Consider the following 13,712-nt stretch of genomic DNA (forward strand, 5'->3'; position numbering starts at 1 on the left):
CCAATAAAATTTAAAGGAACATTATTAGTGAGAAGTTTTAAACTGGGAGAAGAAGAAGAAAAAACGTGCATTACGTGCAAATTGGCGAACTGCAAGAAGTTGACGGAGCTAGATACATATTTCAGAACAAGAAGAATAAAAACGGCAATGGGATAATGTTTAGAATGTGTACATAACGAGGGGACGCAGGAAATAGATATGTCAGAGACCCCTGCAGAAAGAAGACCATCCATGACAACGGTTATGATTATTCTAGAACTGGAAAATAAGGATTTTATTAAGTTGACAGATGGATCAAATAGGAAAGCACCCCAAAGTTACATTTTAAAACCGAAGGGAATCCAGCCGATAATTCCATATGGAAAAATTGATACTGTAGAAGAAACGACGTACACAAAAGAGCCAACACCAATCGTAAGAAAAATAAGGAAAAAGACGGAAAAATTGCACTTAGAGGACCTTCCACTGGTTAGGTTACACTAGATCGCTTTGGAAAGTAATTTAAAATTAAAGTAGCAAGTGCTCGGATTGATACTTATCCCCTTAATCCAATGAAAAATGGGGTAAGGATTATTGAAATTGAAAAAGAAAAAATGAAGAAGATTAAGCCAGTTTTCTTCTTGCGTGGCTTTCAAGTCAAATCGTGGTATAAGATGTTATATATACCACAGAAAATGTAGACATTGTGGGAATAGAGGGCATACGCCGAGAAAATGCCCAACATCCCTAGATAAGAGCAAAACGCAAGAGGGACAGGTATATATTACAGAAACGACAAGTTTTCCCAATCAGAAGGAGAAGAGAAAGGAAGAGAATAATGGGAAGCAACAGAGACAACAACAACAAATAGGATCAACTACGAGAACCCAGAAAAAAAGCAAGAAGGACAACAACTGAAGATAAAACAATAAAAACAACTACAACAAAAGGAAGAAATTAATGAAGAGCAACAACAAGGCGAAAAGACCATGAAACCAGGACATAGAGTTACTCAGAAGCTTAAAGAAAGTTCACAACGACAACAGGGAGAGAAGAAAAAAGGAACAAGAAATCTTACAATGATGGAAAAACAAGAAAAACTCAGAGAAAGATCGAAGATAATGGAGAAATGGAGAAAAAGAAAAAAGAAGAGGAACGAGAAGCTAATAGGAAGAGTTATTATAAACTCAGCTATGATGAGGGATTGGAAGACAAAGTCTACGCCAGCAGGGACATATCATTGGTGGAGATAGGATATAGTATTTCGTTAATAATTCTAAAAATTGTATATATAAATACTTTTTTAAAAAATAAAACATAACGGCTTACAACTTATAGTGTGACAGAAGAATGTGAGTTTTGCACTCATGCACACATAGAAAATGACAAGGATAGGAAACCTATCAAATCTGGTATATGCCCAACTAAAACAGAATACAAAAATATATAACACTATAAATGAGCGTAAGCTCGAAACAGACTCCCGGGCTGGGGTCACCTTAAACTGTTTTGCAGGGAAATGTGATGGAAACCCTCCCAATAGGCTTATTTTTTTGGGAGGGAGGGAAGAACCGAACTCGAATCGCAAGACTCAAAGCTTGACCCAATAGGGAACAAAAAGAACCTCCACCATCTACTGACTCAAACAGATATAGAAAACGCCTTATATGCTGGAATGGGCTGAGGTGTGCCCACAGTAAGAAAAAAAAGAATTACAGATTGAAATGTCTGCAGTTCTGGTTTTGTCAGCTATTGTTTTCTGTATGAATGAGAGTCACCATATTGTCTATATGTGCTATAACATAGTATAAAGCGGACCAAATACATTTGGCATCAAAAACGAATATTAGCTCTGACATTAGGAATGGTTTTAACATATTCTCACAAAATTGCAAGGCATGCCAAAAAAGAGACTTGAGAAAGTTCATTACCTGAGCGCGTGAAGTGCCCTATGAAGTAAAAATCACTCCAACGAGGAAATGGTCTTATGTGGGTTACATGCATGAGATTCACGTGACGAAAAGGTAAAAGAAAGTTACACAACTAAGCTAATACACATGAGAAACGTTGCTACGTATACCCCAAGAAACCACAGGAAGCTATTGAGACTTCAGAATGGACCTAGTTTCGTATGGGCTCTACGCACAAAGAGTCGCGTGCCACGATAGTATTAAAAAAGAGCTAAAGGGTCTAAGAGAATAAATAATTTGCTGACCCCAAACCCCAACTGTGGAGCGCAGATCAAGATCAGCCGAAAAAGAGAAACGGCATATTTATAAAGAACATACACAAAAATGCAAGCATAGTTAAGTGTATATATATAACTTTCATTTTTCTATGAATATTTTAAAGAATTTCTTCTGAGATATAGAAATTAGATTGGGGCGGGGGTGGGGGGCAATGTTTCATTTCGTACCGGGTTCGCACAGCCCTAAAAAAAATTACTGTTCAATTGTAAGTTTAATTTTTTTTTTGAAAAAACGAGCCAATGCCGTTTTGTGCTTTTTTAAAATATTTTATTATAGTATATGTTGGACTAGTTCAGGCTCAATTTTCGATCCCATCGTAGCAGCCATCTTGAAAAGCGTGTGTTTTAGACAGTGCATAGTTTTCATAATGATCATATGCAAAGAAATTTCAGTCCAGTACACGAAAGTAGCATAGAGTTTCACAACATTCTCTCCATTGTGCATGTTTGCTAATGCAAACAACTTCAATTTATGCCATTCTATTTATCATATGTACGTTATAAGTGATGAGCGGAAACTAAAAGGACAGTTGGGTTTACGAAAAGGTAGCTTTAGATTCATAGGACAATATATAGAACAGCTGGAAAAAAATTGAAATGGTGAACAGATCACATAAACACTAAGACATTTCAAAGATATAAATTTTACAGTAACATGAACAATGAAGCTAAGTTCTGTGACCATAGCGATTATTCCAAAGGAGAACATTTCATATCCAACTAATCAGAGGCGTAGCTATGATATTTTGCGCCCGGAGACGAACTATAAAATTGGCGCCCCAGCCCCCTCCCCGTTTAATCACATTTTTGAATATTACCCTTGTTTATTTTTTTAAAATGTAACGTTGTAAGCCTCATTTTGGCGCCCCTGTACCTTGGCGCCCGTGGAAATATGTACCCCCCTGCCCCGCCCCCCCCCCCCCCAGCTACGCCTCTGCAACTAATACATTAGAAGGTTCGGGGAGAATTAACTGTTAGGTTCGTTAGAGTTGTTTTGGCTGCTATGTCGATAATTCTCACCCAAATAATTTAATTAGAAATGTAAGCAATATCATCTACATATTTGTCATTAACATACTGTGTTGGGGCCCCGAGTGGCCGAGTGGTCTAAAGCACTCTCCGTTACCGATCACTGCTGTCTCACCTCTCTCTGCGTAGGTTCGAGTCTTGGGTATGTGAGAAAGCTTGCCAGTAGCTTCTCGTGGGTCGGTGGTTCTTTCCGGGGTTTTTCCCGGGTTCTTCCTCCATCATTAATACTGACCGTCATGTATAGCCTATCGTGTGCTGAAAAATGGCGTTAAACCCTACAACAACAACAACAGACTGTGTTACTGATTTTGATACAATCGTATCGTGCAGGAGACAAATGTTTTCCAGTTTGTAATCCCAAGATTTCCCTCGTCTCATCACTTTAGATTTTTTAACATTTTTTTTTTGTACAGATGTTATGTAAAATATGAAATCGTGACATTGAGCACATGGGCACAGCGAGACCATGATCTGTTAGAATAAAATGGTATCCTAACCACACACCTTGTTCCAGCTTATTTGTCTTGAATGATATATATAATTAAATAATATAATTAAATTATCGTATTCATTCAGCTTGAAAAGATCGTCACTTCTGATTGTTTTTTCTTGTAATTTCTTTAATAACCATTGTACCAAAATTGTTTATCACCGCTACGTTTGCATATCCTTTCACTTTCGTTTCCAATTTGAGGAACAAGCTATCCAATGCAACCAATACGCTTAGGATTTAGTGTTGGTACTGCTATTAATATGTAAAGTTTGTTCAGGTATAATACTCTTCGTTGTGTATGTGGTGCAATAGTGTGCTGGACTGAGGTATGTGAATCTTTGTAATATCTTTCCTTGCGTACGAGGAGTTAAAATTTTAACGCAACTCGGCATTTATTATTGAGCGATCGAAAATATTCTCGCTGTGTATAATGCCACAAAAGTGTCTGCACTTCTTAAGCGGCATTGCCGCTACAATACAACGTGGTAGGATTTAGTGACGAATGCGTTACACCCTATTTGATCCTCTCGGTAGGAAACAGCGTTGTGCTAGATACGATCAGACAAACTTGTAAGCAACATACACAATAATTCCTATCGCAGGTGTAGTGAATATATAATTTCGTATTTTATTTGATCATTGGAAGGATTGTAAAAAGAATGTTTTTCTTGCTTTTTGCCAATTTAACATATGTGAGTAGCATTTTATGGCGTACAAACAACATCCAAATTGTTCAAATACCGATTTATCAATCTTTGTACTCTAAATCTTTAGTTCAGGTAAACAAGTTTCTCATATATATTTTCAAAGTTGTGGTGCAAGATTTATTACCTTGTTCATTTGTTTTAGCTTCTGTGTATAACATGTTCTAAAATTCTGTGAATGTAAAATCTGTTATCGTTTTCATTATATCATTAAAATCTTCAAATGCTAAATTGTAAATTGTTACCATGAATTTAAATTTTGTATTTTATAGTTGTAACGTCGCCCTCTTAGAAAGAGGGGTGGTTAATTTGATTTGGCTGGCGTTATCTAGAGGATGACCTCCCTCGATATTATAGCCCTGCGGGAGTGAAGAAGAATGGAATTTCAACAGAGAACTGAGCTAGAATACTGGGAAGAAATAAAGCAATACGAGCTCCCTTTGACAAGAAAATAACAAATTTAATCAGAACAAATTAATCGCGGCAATTCCAATTCAAGTTAGATTATGTCAATAAAATTGAACAGGAGTATCTAATTTGGATTTATTTCATCATCATAACGAGAGGTGAAAAGAGCGCAATGTCCACGATTGATGTGCATCACTTTTCTTTCTTTTGACCGTATATCAACGTCTCCTAGTTCATCCTTCCTAAGCTCTATGCTTTGCCCCTTCATGGACTTCCTGGTCCTTTTATTCTGACCTCGTCCTTCTTTTCCTCGGACTTCTGTCTTCAGAATGTCCCGTCTCTCTCCCAGAAAGCTGTTCCTTAAAGAGCAAAATTACTCCATATTTCTGTATACCCCACTCTCTAGAGATACATAAAATTCACTCACGTTACTCAGAACATATTGGCTATCCACACACAGCGTAAATTCTGACTTAGTACGGTTGGACATTGACCTCGCTTCCAGCGGCAGGTCTTAAATTACCACGTGAGCGTCTATCGAATATTACCGTATTCTTTTACATGCTACTAATGTTCGATTACTATTGCATGAAATTCACTAATTATAACTCACAGCAATTCTTAACATACAGGATTATTCAAACATTACAAAATCAGATATAATTAGATAATTATCGTTAACTCATGATAGTGTGTATCGTCCTAACAAACAAAGGAAGTTATTTCATATATCACTGTGAAATCCTACACATATGAACATTTGGATCGCATGCAGTCAATTCTACCAATGAACTAATAACTATAAAATTAAAAGGTAAATTGCATAACAACTCTAGCATCAACACTTTTCCATGAAACTGAATACAATAAATTTCATAACAACTCTAGCATCAACACGTTTTCATGAATTGAATAAACGATACATAATATGGAAACCTAGTCACAGCAAACACATTTGCATAAAACAAACAATCAAATAATAGAATATTGCGTGAAACTAAAATTGCGTACCTTATTGCTGTTCTCCTTCATAACTTCTGCGTCCTAGCACTAAAACCTGTCTTTCTTTTTACAAGATGGCCACCTGGTACCTTTCTTGTTTAACGAGGAAAGCACTATTCTCTTTAGGCCTCCCCGGAGTAGACTACATTTCCTCTTCCAGGAAATTTTAAGACTAAAGAATTTCGACTATGGTCCCCTCTTTAAAGTCTGATTGCTTCTAAAGTGTACGGCTTTATTTATTCTGCCCAGTCGTAGGCAGCGGTGCGGTCCCTAATTTTTCCCAAAGAAATAATTCCTTTCATCAGGTTTAGACAGATCGGAGCCTGTGAATGACAGTGCGCAACAAGTTCCCTTTGAAAAAATGATAAGTGGACATAGGTTCCTACCAAGCGGTTAGGGTTGGTAGCTCAAATGTTTACTTTCTAAGGATAGTGTTAAGATGCCCCGGTCAATTTCACTGAGTTGGAACGCTGCCCCTTTGAAGTTTACACTGACATGGCGGGGGGGGGGGAGATGAGCGAAGAACGGTCGAAGTGGCCCTTTACAAAGACTTTTCTGGCTTCAATGCTCATTGCGTTCAACTTTAAAGTTCACTGCAGTTAAAAATTCGACACTTCACAAAAATCTTTTGATTGATTTCTTTGATTTTATTCTCCAACTGTCTTTTTGAGGGATCCGTTTGAGCTTGAGGAGCACCCAATCATGAAATTTTTAAAAAAGAATCTCCATGTCACTTTTTGAAGAAACTATTTCACTGAATAATCATTCTTCCCTTGGCTGTAAATATTGTCGACTGTTACGAATTTGTATCGCCCTTTCAGGAGAACACGTGCTCTTTCTCTCAATAGCTGTATCAAGAGATAACAAATTTAATCTTTTTCTAAAGTATTCCGGTGCATTAAAGTAATTGTTCTGTTCCATTAATCTGTCACTGCAATTCTGATATTTTGTTAGTTTTTTTTATTTAGTATACCTTTCAGTAGTTGTTCATTGTCTAGATTTGTTCTCCATGACTGCCTTTTAAATGTGTACTTCTCTTAATATCTTAATAAGTTTTTACCTCTCAGTTTATGTCCTATCCCTTTCTTCACTCTCCATAAATAGCTTGTAAAAATCTTACCAACAATATACAATATATCGGCACATTACTGACGTGTCATTATGGACATGCCTTACAAGTCATGGGAAATAATCGCAAATACCAACATTTTCAACATTTTCAAGTTATAATTCGGATTATTCGACTGAACGTAGACCGAATATAAGACCATTCGCCCAGTTGAAAAGATAATGCGACCCATCTCGAAAACAGTTTGGGCCAACGTTTTAAGAGAACTCTGTCCGTTTTCTTTTAAAAACATTTCTTTTTAAAAATATTAATAATCCATGATGTAAATATATGTGAGAAAACACAGACAAATTATTTGTGTAGTATATTTAACAGTGACAGTTTTGGAAACAGAATCATGTACAATTATGATTTATTTGTGGTTTCGGATATAATGAGTGTGATGTATAGAGTTGTGGGCTGTATATATATATATATATATATATATATATATATATATATATATATATATATATATACCAGGATAAACTGGAATATACTGATTTGAACCAGATGGAACCGGTTTGATCCGGATGGAACCGGTTTAAACCGGTTCTGACCAGTCAAATCCAGTCCATAGTGGACTAAAACCAGTAAATCTGCTTGGATTAAATCGGTATATATATATATATATATATATATATATATATATATATATATATATATATATATATAAACATATAATGATATATCTATTAAGCTAAAAATCGTATGCACCGAACAACTACTTTTTCAATTTAAATCTTCCGGTGAAATTATCAATATTGACTTAGTGTGTATACATATTCAACTAGATTTGTACAATATACTATAGAATAAGAATAAATTTTTCTATGATTGGTAACGCCGTCCATGAGATATTATATATATAAAAATATATATAGTTTTTGTCTTCACATTTTAACACTGAATCACATAAGACACTCGAATATAGACGATACATTTGTTACAAATTTGTGACAAGAGTAGAGGTGGGGCATACATTATTAGCACTTTCAAAGGCTTTCTGTGTATACCTTTTAATAAACATTTACTTGTTTAATTTCCTCTGTAGCATCCATAGCAATAATTAGACCATCTGTAAAAGTAGAAATCAAAGACCCATTAATGTGTTTCATTATAACTTCCATGGCAGCAATTCAAAGGGGCTACGTGAATTTTTCTTTACATCATTTAACTGATACTTCGTTTTTTGAGTTATGTTTGTTGAGCGTAGGCCTATATAACCATAAAACAAACCGAATGCTGAACCCATTATTTTACTAATATTTCCCAAACGCTTGACAGGTCTAATCCTACAGAGCTTAATTTAGACAAACTTACTAAATTCCTGAATGAAAGGATATCCGACCATGTTAGTTTCAACATTCCCTTAATACAATAAATGACATTTTTGATATTCTCAATAAACTTGGCACAAACAATCCAGCTGAAAAGTCGGCTTTATCAATCTCAGAGTCGTTTAAAGAAATAATTAACTGTAGTATCACTTCCTGTCAATTCCCGGAGTCACTGAAGTGAGCAAAAGTATTCGCAGTTTATAAAGGAGATGAAAAGACTGACCTATCCAACTATCGACCCGTATCTGTTCTATCCGTACTTTCAAAAATTATTGAAAAAGATGTCAGCAAGCATATTTTCCGATATCTAGACAAGTACCAACTCCACCGTAGATCACACTCAGGTTTTCGACAGAATCATTCATCTCAAACTGCATTGACAAAACTTATAGACCAATGACTACTAGCAGTAGAATCAGGCGAACTTACTAGCGCAATCTTTATTGATTTTAAAAAAGCATTCGATTTGGTTGACCATTCGGTGCTCGTTAAAAAAAAACTGTCATCCTACATGTTTTTTTTTTTCAAACTTAGTTGCCTGGTTCACGCCGTATCTCACTAACAGACACCAGGTTGTTTTCTTTTTTCCTCTTCCCATGTGTGGATAGTATATTTGGGTTTGTTTTTTCTCCTTTCCGTGTGTGGATAGTATATTTTTTTTCTCCTGTCCGTGTGTGGATAGTAGAGTGTGTGCTTCTATGCGTTCGCGTACGTTTGTGTTATTGGTACATTTGTAATTGGTTTTTTTTCTTCTTGTCCTTGCCGTGTGTGGATAGTAGATTTTGGGGTTTGTAGGCGTTCGCGTACGTTTGTGTGGATAGCAGATATTGTGGTTTTTGATAGTATATTTTGGGTTTGTTTTTCCTCTTCCCGTGTGTGGATAGTATAGTTTAGGGTTTGTAAGCGGTCGCGTACGTTTGTGTGGATAGTGGATATTGTGGTTTTTGATAGTACATTTTGTGTTTGTTTTTCCTCAACCCAAAGGCCCTTTTCATGGCCACTCATATGCATCGAATCGAAAAGATTTGTTTTCTTGCCTACATTTTTTAGTAAGTTGTATAGTTGTTTGTGTTATATATGTCTAAGTCCCGCCAAAACGTTTTAGTTTTTTTCCCGCTCTTTGGTCCCGATTGGAGTCCGCCCCTTGCTAGATTGTTACCCATCTTCAATACTGTGACATCACCTTACCTGTTCCATTTCTATTGTCCGTATATAACCCCAACCTTTTGTCCGTATATAGTCCAAAGGTGTTTTTGACTGAGATTTCCATTTTCCGTATAAATCTTGTCCTTATAGAGTCCCAGGGGGTTCTGTAATGTATTTTCCCATAGTCCGTAGTATCCCCTTTCACTACTTGCGACGATACCTGGTTATGTGCATAGTCTTGTATTTTTATTGTGTGTAATTTTTATATATATTTTTTAAAACATAGCCGATTACGAAAACTGAGGACCACATGGTACACGGCTCAGGCATGACCTAATGTGTTATCCTCGTTATAGATAGCTTATTATTATTATTATTATTATTATTATCAATGCAAGTTTATTATTTCTGGCTTAGTTCTTGTACGCAGATCCTATTTTTACACATACTTAATTGCTTACATGTTTTGTAGATTACTTATAACTTATGTTGTTTAATAATTTTAGACTTTGATTGTTATTGTGTGTGTCTTTATTCCAAATCAAGTAATGAAATATCCGTGTATTCAGTTCAGTAAGGAGGTGAAAAATCGGTTACAGACTGTGAGTAGTGAAGGGGGCCACCCTAGCGACAATGGGAATTAGCATTACAGAGACCCCTGGGCCACTCTAGCGACAATGGAAATTTAACATGGAGAAAAATCGTGGGCCACTCTAGCGACAAGGGGAATTAACATGGGAAAAAACCCTGGGCTTGTCTAGCGACAAGGGAAATTTAACATGGGATTTTTTTTTTTTAAATTTTTTTTTTAAAAAAAATTTTTTTTAAAAAAGGGGTAGGCAATTGAAAGGCTATCTCTTTTCGAGAAATATGGCTGGCCCTGAAAAGGGCCTTTGGGTTTTCTTCTTCTTCTAATTTCTTCTTTTCCTCCACCAACTTCTTATTTTAGCTCCAACACTCTTTCTCTTCTTTTTTTTCTCCTTCTCTTCTTTCTTCTCTTCCTCCTCTTCTTCTTTCTTCCTCTTCTCATTTTCCTCTTCTTTTTCAATTTTTTCGTTCCATGTTCTTATTCTGATCTTTTCCTCTTCATCCTCCTTCTCCTCCTTGATCTCTTTCATGACACCACTAATCTTGTCCTTTGCTTTCCTTAAATTGTTAATTTCCATCTTCACACGATGGGGACTATAGGAATAATGGTCTTCAACCAGTCTTATTAGCATCTGTTCCATTATTCCTAAGTTGTCTAAAACGTCTTGCAAGGTTTGTAATTTGTCCATTTGGTTTGACGCCATCTTCTTTGTATTCTTTGCAGAATGGTTTGAACAACTAATACTGTGGGTTCTTATACGAAAAGCGCGAACGTGAAGGAAAACATCCCCCTAAAACTTAAAATGGATCTTACCTAGATGATGACCAACATCGCGCGTACGTGAAGGAAAACATCCCCCTACTTTCTCATTTTATATAATATAACCCTAACTATACTCTCCACATTTGCTAAGAAACCCATAATCTACTATTCACACTAACATACCTGAGCTCTTACAAACACAAACACACTAACACACAAACGCATACCCTCACACTATCTTAAAAAAGAGTTAGTGTTTATATACACACTACTCTACCTACACACATTGGCAAATCTATCGTTATTTCTTTTCTAGAGTATTGGGTAGCCCTGAAAAGGGCTGTTTTTTTTGGAACTTCATGGGCACCTGGTTAATGGTGGCACCTTCCAGGCCTGGCGCCACATACACATCTTATCCCCCAATTACTTTTTACCTTTTGGGGGGAGAGAGCAGAGGCAGGATATGTCGCTTCAGAATCCCAATTTTCACTCTCTGGGATTCTGAAATTTTTTCTTCTCTCCTTTTCCTCCTCCTCTTCTTTGTATCTTCTCTCCTCCTCTTTATATCTTCTTTCCTCTTCTTCTTTATATCTTCTCTCCTCCTCTTCTTTGTTTCTTCTTTCCTCCTCTCTTATCCTTCCCTCCTCGACAATGGCTTCAGCGGCCAGTTCATTTAATATGCGCCTGGCATATTCCAGATGCACATGAAGTTCCAACAGTTTCTCCAGTCTCGTGTTCATTTTTGGTGTTGATCAATCAACAAGGGTAGCTTGACTGCCCAGCGAGTTTCAATTTATACTGAAAGCGCGTACGTGATGGAAAACATCCCCTAAAAACATAAAATTCATCTTACCTAGATCATGACCAAGAAACAACAACAACAACGCGCGGACCTAAAAGAAACACTCACTCACTTTTTTATGCTACCCATCACTATTGTAAAATTTTTATAAATCACTTCAATAGACTATCCACATACGCAAAGCAATCCAATCTAACCCCAAATATATACCTCTAACAGCCCAAAAAAACAAACATCATTTTAATCTACTATCCACACCAACCTATTTTTTCACTTACAAACACAATCACACAAACACATACCCTCATATTTTTTTTGAAAAAGAGTTAGTGTTTATTTTCACACTACTCTACCTACACACATTGGCAAATTAATAGTTATTTCTTTTCTAGAGTATTGGGTAGCCCTGAAAAGGGCTGTTTTTTTGTTTTGCTATGGCATTCTTTTTTAGTTTCTAAGAATGCGATGTCCTCTGAGGATAGACTTTCTGGCGATAGGTCTGCTTCTTCGGAAAGAGAAGAAGAATTCTTTGGTGTCGATACGACAATCGACAAAGCCTCTGTCAGCTTCAGGTTGCTGCTGCTGTTGCTGCTGTTGTTGTTGCTGCTGTCTCTGAAGTCTGTACTTCTCTGTCCATTCTTCTTTCTCCCTGTTCATTTCTTCTCTGAAGAGCTCTTCTATCAGGTCTTCAGTGATTTTTAACATTCTCACATTCTCTATTTCTTCTGGCTTCGGTATCAGACTGTGTCTGACCCTATGCAAATTCACGTAGGCTTCGTTGAGCTTAGCTAGTTTGGAGCACATCTTCTTAGGAGGATGAGTCGACAATGGATGGCTAGACTGGGAACAACCCGGTTCTTAAAGTGAAAGCGCGGACGTGAAGGAAAACATCCCCCACACGGTTTTCGAGCCGCAACGTTCATGAGAGGGATAGTAAGAAATGAAAGAGCATCAATCCAACATTCTTCTAGCTAAACAAAAGACAAAGGCATTTTTTTCTAAACACAACATTTTTTATTCAAAAAATCACTTAACACTAAACAACAACATTTTTAACAATAATCCAACACTATAACATCAAACAATTTTTTTCAAATCACAAACATTTTTTTCTTCAAATACAATCTACTTTAAACAAGGCTGACAACGTTGTGAATGAAATTGTGATTTCCACTGTTGGAAATCATTAGGCCATTGATGGACACTACGTTTCCTAGCTTGAGACAAAAGATAAGCATAATGGTCACAAAACCATCGATCTACTTTCACATCGTTTCTAGCAGAAGAACGAGGATCAAAATGAGTCACTAAATGTTCTAAGGAATAGCCCAGGCTGCGATGATGCAGAAAATACACACAATATTGTCCACACACCAAGGAATCTGTGCCTTGTAATTTCACGTTATTGAATCGGGTGGTTTGAGCATTTCTTCTCATAAAGTCGATGATATCGTCTTCCAAAGGGGGCAATCCGTACGAATCGAAATATTCCACACAGCCTTCTTGAGGAAAGTAGACGGCTACCCAGTGGGTTCCTGGGAGATGACTATCGTCCGTGTTGATCACGTAAGCTTGATGGTCTTTAGGTTTGCGATGAGGGAGTTCATCTTTAGCACAGACGACAGGATTCCAAGAAGACGTATACGAACTGTGGTTCAAAAGGTAATAAAGTTCCCAGGTATCCATTGTTTTTGTGTTTGTTTTCTTCTTCACAGGTAGTAATACGTCGTCAATTCGATCCTGACTTTTTGCTTGAAAATGTCTGACGAATAAACGGTTATTCGTTCTGTTTCCTCACTCTGATTCAGGAGAGCTTCGATGCGATGGATCTCTTGAGTGGTTAATGCTGGACAAGAATGTTCACGCAAGTCTTTATACCACTGGTGCAACACGTCTTTGTTCGAGATGAGACTCCAAGCTTCGTCCAGATACTCGTCCAATTTTTCTTCTTGACTCAACATCAGGCATTTATCGTGTTGAATTTGACTGGGATGATCGTTTTGACATCCATAGCAATTTTTCTTGATCAATTCCGTCATTTTGTCGACCAAGTGTTTGGCAAAACAGGAGACTAAATGGGCTTCTTGTTCTGGCCATCTCGA

The 13,712-nt window shown here is 36.8% G+C and overlaps 1 protein-coding gene across 1 annotated transcript in view; it reads left to right on the top strand.

The window, feature by feature from the left end:
* The first annotated feature begins 4,058 nt into the window (after window positions 1-4,058).
* The window catches only part of LOC149804628 (E3 ubiquitin-protein ligase HECTD1-like), a 212,023-nt gene continuing 202,369 nt past the window's right edge, over window positions 4,059-13,712 (top strand). The window contains exon 1 of the mRNA XM_089942605.1: window positions 4,059-4,075. The gene's annotated coding sequence lies outside the window, so the exon portion shown is untranslated. The remainder of the gene's footprint in view (window positions 4,076-13,712) is intronic.

Source organism: Sinohyriopsis cumingii, chromosome 2 (genome assembly GCF_028554795.1).
Source record: "Sinohyriopsis cumingii isolate HCF-2022 chromosome 2, ASM2855479v2, whole genome shotgun sequence".
NCBI classification, from domain to species: Eukaryota; Metazoa; Mollusca; class Bivalvia; order Unionida; family Unionidae; genus Sinohyriopsis; species Sinohyriopsis cumingii.